Consider the following 5991-nt stretch of genomic DNA (forward strand, 5'->3'; position numbering starts at 1 on the left):
TCTCTGCCTGCATGCTTATTTCAAAAGGGCACTAAGGAGAAATGCAGCATTAACTAGGTGGGTGAAAAACTTCTATTTTGTAAACAAATTACAGTGTGGCTGACTGAAAATCACCTGCAAATGCAACTAGTTCTACTCCAATCAGGAATTCACCAAGAAAGTATTTTTCCTACTAAAATATACCAATTTTACTGCTAACTTGCAGAAATAGTACTATCTCTAAAGATTAAGCAAGAGGGAAGACATTTTAAAAAAAAATAATAAAAACAAAAAACCAACTGAGCCTGTGACACTAGCTCACACATTTGTGCACGAACAGAGAAAAAAAAAAAAAATAAAAACAAAAAACCAACTGAGCCTGTGACACTAGCTCACACATTTGTGCACGAACAGTCATCCTCTCTTTTACAGAAGGAGGAAGCCTGGTCCCACATTGACCTGTATGTGGCCCTGTTGATCCTTCCCCACCCATCACAATAACCCCAGGTCGCCCACCCGGCAAAGGGGACTGCTTCAGCTGTCCCAGAGCTCCACACATGCTGACTGGCTGGCCAGATGCCTCCTACAAAATATAACAACTCTCTTCTGCCTGTTCTTCCCTTTAATAGATGCACTAAACATGTCCCTCTCCTTCAACTTCCTTTGAGCTTTGTGAACGTTACTGGCTAGATAATCTTCAGGACCTTTCTCCCTGCAACAACACTGGTTACATCGGACAAGTGATTTAAAAGCTGCTTGGAGAAGAAGAAAAAAAACAAGGAAGCCTGACTATGCATTTGCATAAACTTTGTTTCCTAAAAAGGGGAAAGGAGAGGGAAGGGGATATATAAGAAAACAAGATAAAAACACGCACGCACAATTCTCCAGATGCACACTGCTATAGCAAGTGGAAGTGACAGATAGCAGGCACACAGTTATACAAGAATTTTATTTTATTACTGCAAACTGAAAGTTTAATACTTTCACATGAATGTGTAGTTCATTCCTCAGCACATCAGAAGACCAGAAGATTTGCAAACAGTGTCTCATATTAAGACCCCAGAGTTAACATGAGCTGCCACCCCTGCATTACCTTTGACATCTCAGCAGGAACAGTCTCAAGACTTTCTGTAGAGAAACTACCAACACCACAAATTCGACTCCATTCTGAGTCAAATGAGTTTGAATATCCAGCATGTAGTGTCAGTCCTATTATTTAGCTTCAAATAAGTGCTTAGTCTATAGAATCAGACTTTTCATTTGGTTTACAAGTCTTTAAAAATCCTTTTATTGATTAAAACACACCTGACTGTATCCAGAACTGCAGCTTTCGCATCTTTTCTCCTAGAACAACGCAGAGCTGCTCAGTAACATCATACCTCGGAAACAGTGTTGTCCCTGCCTTCTACATTGAGATCATCTGAGCCACACCTTACCAGCAGCCTCTTCTAAATTCACTATGGGCAGACTCACTTTACATACAAGAGACACGATATCACCGTGGGATGCGCGTGGCCTTTTTCAATTACCTTCATAACACAAAACTTTTGCTTCTCTTCTTTATGTTTCTGCCACTGGCAATTTGTTCCACCTTTGTCCATTCTGCGCCCTCTGTGATCCCTCTTTCACTGCAGTTCATGACCTTTTGTGTATAGGATGAACAAAGGGCAAAGGCTAAAAATGTCATCACAGTTGGGCCTCTGCTCTTCTACTGACTTAACTAGTTTGCTACCAAAAATGAGCTCAAGCTCAAAGTCAGACCAAGGCAGAGTTTCTGGGTCATCGGAGTCCAGGAATCCCCAGAAGATGGTTCAGAAGCAATGTGGAAGAGGATGCAAGTGTTCCCTTTCACCCAAATTCAAATCATGAATCTGTAGTGGTGCCTGCATACCACCTACATGGTACTTAATAGACATTTGCATTGTATGAGAGAGCAATAGAAAAAAGAACATCAGGCTAGCCTACTCTTGGCAGGGGTGGGAGGGGAAGAAGGGAGATAGAAAAACACCATCAGCTGCGGCGGGCTGAGCTGTGTGTATTTACATTTCACAAGCTAAACTATTTAGTGGTTTATTTACACACAGTGTTCTTGGAGCAGCTAAAATGCCAGTTGTGTTTTATCTTGATTTTGTGGCAATGCACATGCCACAAAATATAGGAAGAGTCGGCAAATGACGTATGAACCTCGTACATCTGGAAAAGCGCGTAAGCCACTGTGAGAAGGGAGAAGGATTTTGGAAGCACAGGCACAACAAGGGTTGAAATGCATTAGTTATGACAAGACACCAAAATAGAACCCAGGGACTTGAAAGCAATGATCAAGTCACAATACCACAGTTTATGCTGCAGGGATCGCACATCCCGCTATAACTCTCATAGCCAAGTCAACCTACAGCAAGGTATACCAGGGCCTCAGGTCTCTCTGGGCTGCCCCTCCATGTTAGAGTGAGAAGGGAATTGCAGTCAGCTCCATTTTATGCACATTCGATGGCAAGACGCCAACACAACTGTTGACTGAGCCAAATCTGGGCCCCCTTGAACTAAGCCATCACCTAAAGCAGGGCGGAAAAGCACATGCCTCTCGTATCTAGAGCGGCCAAGTTCCTGAAAAGCATCTGAGTTACAAGATAGATTTTTTTTCCTTCGTTCTTTACTCAGAAAACGACTGATGTTTTAACTCTTTGATGTACACTCATTAATTCAAAACTGAACGGTTGCTATACAATATAGCTTGATGTTAATGTGATATGGAGAATTAGGAGACTTCTTTCCGGCGAGTCAAATTATTTACTAGATGGCCCAAATGGCAGTTCAGGCCAGCGTCCGATCTGGAGGGCAGTTATCACACTCTGCATCTTGTTAGCATTCTCAGCCAAGGTGTCAATGGCTACTTTCCAACTGGAACCTTACTCTGACAAAAGAGAATGCAGTACAAGCTACAGAAAGCTTTTTGATCAATTCAGTTCACTTCTTCCCTCCAAACCGGTGTTTGGCAGTAAGCTGCCAGCAAGCTCGGGAATTGCACGGAGAGCGTTATCACTCTGGGAATTCACCCTCCTGAGCAGGAACTGCTCCTGGACCATTTCTCTGCCACACAGCAGAGAAATCCCCCTGCTGACTTCTGCTTTAATTATATTTAAAAAATTCAGCTTCTAGTCTGTGTTCCATTATAATAATAGCAATAATTAAAAATACTTCAAACGACGAGTCCTCTAAACCTGCTGTTCCATCCAGGCTTTTTGGCATCGCACACTTCCTTTCTTGACTGACATCCTCAGGGAACCAGATTGATGGTTATTCTCTTCTATTCCTGTTGCAGGGCTGTACTGCGCTCTCTCAGCACATGTAAACTGCTAGGTAATATTTGTGTTGGCAACTAACTTACATACTTTATAGAAACAGACCTCTATTTGACCCTCCATGCAGCTCCCACACACAATTTGGTCCACTGCTTTAAACTGCTTCCTTCTGCTGCAACACATACCCTGTTTCAAACCTCTGTTTCTAGCCTGTTTAAAAACTACATATCCAGAACAGCTTATGTGCTTAAAGAGAGCAACTCAACTAAAAAGCCAAGCCTGCAGAACGTCCTTATACAAGAATATCAAAGAAAATTAATATAAAACTTGCATGTACAGGTGGTCCTGGTTTTCCTTCTACAAAGATTGCTCCAACTGAACATTTCTATGAAAAGTTCTGTGAAAAAAGACATCAACACGCAGATTTCTGTGGTAAGACTCTGATAGCTGTATCATGCTTTGGGGGGTTGGGGGGGTGTGTGTGTTGGGTTTTTTGTTTAAAATACAGTTAAATTTTAGCTATTTAGGCAATAACATCACCTCAGAGTAGACTTTCACACCAGAACTCTTCCTTCCTTGCCTAAAGCACACCATGCAGAATAAAAGATAAGCCAACAAAGGAACGTGTCCAGATGATCAAATGAATTCCCATCATCCGTTTATATCAACAACTCCATTTAAAGCCAACAGAGCTAAACCAGAATAAAAGTGATGCAGAAGGAGGCGAAATCTGACTGGCACACGCCAGGGCGAGCGCAGCTGCAGTGCGAGCGGAGGACTGTGCAGTCGCATCATGTGACAGGAGCGGCGCTGGCAGCAGAGGAGGGAGAGCTACAGCCCCCGTCCTCCCACCTTCCTAAATCTGTGCCTTCAGTGCAACATTACGGACAACACAATTTAATTTCAATGCAGAAATGACTCAGGTTATAAGCTTCTCAATGTCTTGAATTGTTACTCTCCGTTTTTATTACCTCTCTCCACCAAATAAAACAGTAACACAGAAATGAATAACAATACAGGCAAGCTATGCATTCCTCCCACTGCTAAGCACTTTCAGCATTTTATCACTTGTAGATCTAGTTTCTCAACTGAGCATGGTGAACACAGAACGCGGTGCTGTTGTCTGCATCATTCTTACACGTAGAGCTTAGCCCAACTAGTCATCTTTGTGATAAAATCTTCCAATGTTTGTAAGGGACATGGATTGCCAATTGAATTTTGATGCTGTATTGTACCTATATTTCAAGATAAAACAATGATCACAACTTCCTTTGTAGCACAGCAAAATATTTCTTCTCTCCATGTAGTTTCTATGAATGTTTTTTATGTTTTCTGTAGCAAAGAACCTGGCTATCACATTTGTGTATGCTATCTGTATTATTTTGGCAGCCCAGAGTGATTGGAGAATTATGCTTTTTGCTTCTCATTAAGTGACTCATTGTTTCTTTCATTTAACATAAATTGTGATCCAGTTTATCAAAACATCTTAAAAGAGACTGACTTATCTGATTTGAAAACAAAGCATCTTTTTCTCTAAGAACATGATCTACAGTCAGGTGTCATGCTTCTTAATCGCTCCCTCAACAGCCTGAGCAAGGGAAGTTACAACTGTTACGCAACAGGGTTCACACAAGGCGAGAAGATGCACCGGGCAGTAACCGCATCTGCAAACTTCCACAGCAAGATCCATACCAGGATGATCTTCTATGATTTCCGAAGGCTGCTACCAACACTGCGGTTCTGTCGCTCACAGGAATGGTGGGAGAGCGTACGCATGCTGGGAGACTCACTTATACTAGCATTTCAGTCATCATATGGTCCAACGCTGCTGCTTTGCATTAGCTTAGACAAGATGCTGAGACTTATGGATTGCATTTGGACAGCTCTTGCAAAAACTAGGGATTTTTTCTATTAAGGGATCCATTTTGCAGATTGGAGGACTAGAATTGCTTAGCCGAGACACAGCTTAAGCAAGCAAGCTTGGAGCCTGGTTATTAAATTACAGAAGTGCAACTCAGACTTTGACGAAAACAGGTCCTATTCTGTGGTGGGAGATTAGACCCATACTCTGAAAACCTGCAGTCTTGATCCTGAGTGTTTTATCTGGGGCAGCCTTTGCTTATTGACATTTTTATAGCCAGTAACAGGCAAGAAATCTGGGGGGATGACACAACATAACAACCATCCAGCTTCTATCCCCAAGGGCATTTCACACCACCTATTGTCCAAAGCATTTCTCAGTACAAAACAAGAATTCGGTGAAGAGGGAGTTGCTGAGGTAAAAGTTTAAAATCAGAACAAATCCATGATGATTCCATCTAACTTGCAATTTGGAAATCTAGCACTGCGCAGACAGCTCTTGTAAAACCCAGCAATATTTCACCTGAAAGGTTTCATTTGCTGATGCAGAAAGGCAGCTACCTGTCAAAGGCATGCTAAACACCTACAGCCTCCCCAGCTGGGAGAGGCGGGGTGGCGAGAAGGAAGATAACATAAAGAATGGAGAAGTTAATAAAGAGGGGGCCGTTTTCGTAATTATTGCAGTTACGCTGCGAATCAAGGCCTAAACGGAAAACGTGTCACATCGTATTTCTCTTCCCCGTTAACGGCAAAGACAGCGGTGAGCACGGCTCCGTGCACCCAGGCACAGGGCCTCGGCAGCCTCCACCGCCATCGCTGCCCCTCAGCCCCGGCACAGGGCACAGACCCCCCG

This window comes from Aptenodytes forsteri, unplaced genomic scaffold (genome assembly GCF_000699145.1).
Source record: "Aptenodytes forsteri isolate BGI_AS27 unplaced genomic scaffold, ASM69914v1 Scaffold68, whole genome shotgun sequence".
NCBI lineage: Eukaryota > Metazoa > Chordata > Aves > Sphenisciformes > Spheniscidae > Aptenodytes > Aptenodytes forsteri.